We start from the raw sequence: 2,587 nt of genomic DNA on the forward strand, positions 1-2,587 counted from the left end.
TTTTTTTTGGATACGGAGTCTCGCCCTGTTGCCCAGGCTGGAGTGCAGTGGCATGATCTCAGCTCACTGAAACCTCTGCCTCTTGGGTTCAAGGGATTCTCCTGCCTCAGCCTCCCGAGTAGCTGGGATTACAGGCACCTGCCACCATGCCCAGCTAATTTTTTTATTTTTAGTAGAGATGGGGTTTCACTATGTTGGCCAGGCTGATCTTGAACTCCTGACCTAGTGATCCCCCTGCCTCAGTCTCTCAAAGTGCTGAGATTACAGGTGTGAGCCACTGTGCCTGGCCAATTTTTGTATTTTTAGTAGAGACAGGGTTTCACCATGTTGGTTAGGCTGGTCTCAAACTCCTGACCTCAAGTGATCCACCCACCTCGTCCTCCCAAAGTGCTGAGATTACAGGTATAAGTCACTGTGCCCTGCCACATTTTACATATTTTAAAAACTGGTATGATTTACATATGTAAAGTATATAAATCTTTGGTGTATAGCTTAATTATTTTTATACATGTGAGAGCCTTCAAAAAGTTCACTGAAATGCATCTTATGAAAAAACTATGGAGGAATTTCAAAAAGTTTTTGCATCAAAATAAATTCATACTAACTTATTATAAGATGTCTGAACAGGATATAATTTGAGGCATTAAGAACAAGGTATTAGGTTGAAAACAGCCCTTATCAGAGCAACATGAATTCTGCTAAAATTGAAGCAAGGGCAAAGAGCAAAGTTACGGTGAAGCTTGGGTGGAAGAATGGTAAAATCATTAATGTTTTATAAAACATTTATGGAGACTGTATTAGTCCATTTTCACACTGCTAATAAAGATATACCCAAGACTGGGTAATTTATACAGGAAAGAGGTTTAATGTACTCACAGTTCCACATGGCTAGGGGCCTCACAATCAGGGCAGAAGGCAAGGAGGAGCAAGTCACATCTTACGTGACTTACTCCCCTTTACAAAACCATGAGATCGCGTGAGATTTATTCACTATCGTGAGAACAGCACAGGAAAGACCTGCCTCCATGATGCAATTACCTCCCACTGGGTCCCTCCCACAACACTTGGGAATTGTGGGAGCTATGATTCAAAATGAGCTTTGGATGGGGACACAGCCAAACCATATCAGAGACAATACCCTAAAGAAATCAGCAGTTTACAAATGGATAACTTCTTTTAAGAAGGTATGAGACAGTGTTGAAGATGAAGCCTGCAGTGGCAGACCATCCACAAAAATTCATCTTGTTTGTATCCTAATTGAAAAGGACAAATGATTAACAGCACAAACAACAGCCAACATCACAGATGTCTCAATGGGTTCTGCTTACACAATTATGACTGAAAAATTAAAATGGGGGCAATCTTTCCACTAAATGGGTGCCAAAACCATTGTGCCCAGATCAGCTGCAGAAAAGAGCAGAGCTTTCAAAGAAAATTTAAAACAAAATGAGTAGGATTAGGATCCTGGAGCATTTCCTCAAAGAACTGTAATGGGATGAAAAGTGGCTTTACCAGTACAATCCTGAAGACAAAGCACAACCAAAGCAAGGGCTACCAAGAGGTGGAAACAGTCCAGTCACAGCAAAAGTGGACTCATCAAGAGCAAGTGTCATGGCAACCATTTTCTGGGGTGATTAAGGCATTTTGCTTGTTGACTTTTTGGAAAGCCAAAAATGATAATGCCTGCTTACTATGAAAGTGTTTTGAGCAAGCCAAAGCTTGAGCAGAAAACCACCTGGGAAAGCTCCACCAGATAATCCTTTTCCACCACAACGATACTCCTGCTCATTCCTCTCATCAAACAAAGGCAGCTTTGCAAGTTTAGATGGAAAATCCATCTTACAGTCCTGATTTGGCTCTGTCTGTCTTCTTTTTGTTTTTTAATCTTAAAATCTGTAAAAGGCATGCATTTTTCTTCAGTTAATAATGTAAAAAAGACTTCACTGACATGGTTAAATTCCCAGGACACTCAGTTCTTTAGGGATGGACTAAATGGCTGGTATCATCTCTTACAAAAGTGTCTTGAACTTGATGGAGCTTATGTTGAGAAATAAAGTTCATATTTTTTATTTTTACCTTTTACTTATATTTTCCATGAACTTTTTGAAGTCTTCGCATGAGCATAAATCCATGTAACTATCATCCAGACCAAGATACAGAAAGCTCCCTTAGTCAATAATCCTACCAAAGGTAACCACTACTTGAGTTCTATAATCATAGAAGTGTGATCATTTTGTTTCTATGAACTTTATATAAATGTGCATACTTTATACAGAAGGCACTCTTCTGAGTCTGACTTATGTTCAATATCACATCTGTGAAATAGATCCATGATGTTGTAACAATAGTGTGTTCTTTTTCATTGCTGTATACAATTTATTTATCAATTCCACTGTTGATGGACATGTGAATGGTTTTCAGTTTTTAGATATTATGAATAAAACTGACAAAACTTTATTTTATCTGTCTTCTCATAAACAAAAGCACTCATTTCTCATAGGCATTCTCTCCAGAAATCGAATTGTGAGGTTTTAGGTAACATGCATATATAGCTTTATATACCTTTGATACATCTTGTCAAACAACT

This window comes from Mandrillus leucophaeus, unplaced genomic scaffold, assembly GCF_000951045.1.
Source record: "Mandrillus leucophaeus isolate KB7577 unplaced genomic scaffold, Mleu.le_1.0 Scaffold747, whole genome shotgun sequence".
Taxonomy (NCBI): domain Eukaryota; kingdom Metazoa; phylum Chordata; class Mammalia; order Primates; family Cercopithecidae; genus Mandrillus; species Mandrillus leucophaeus.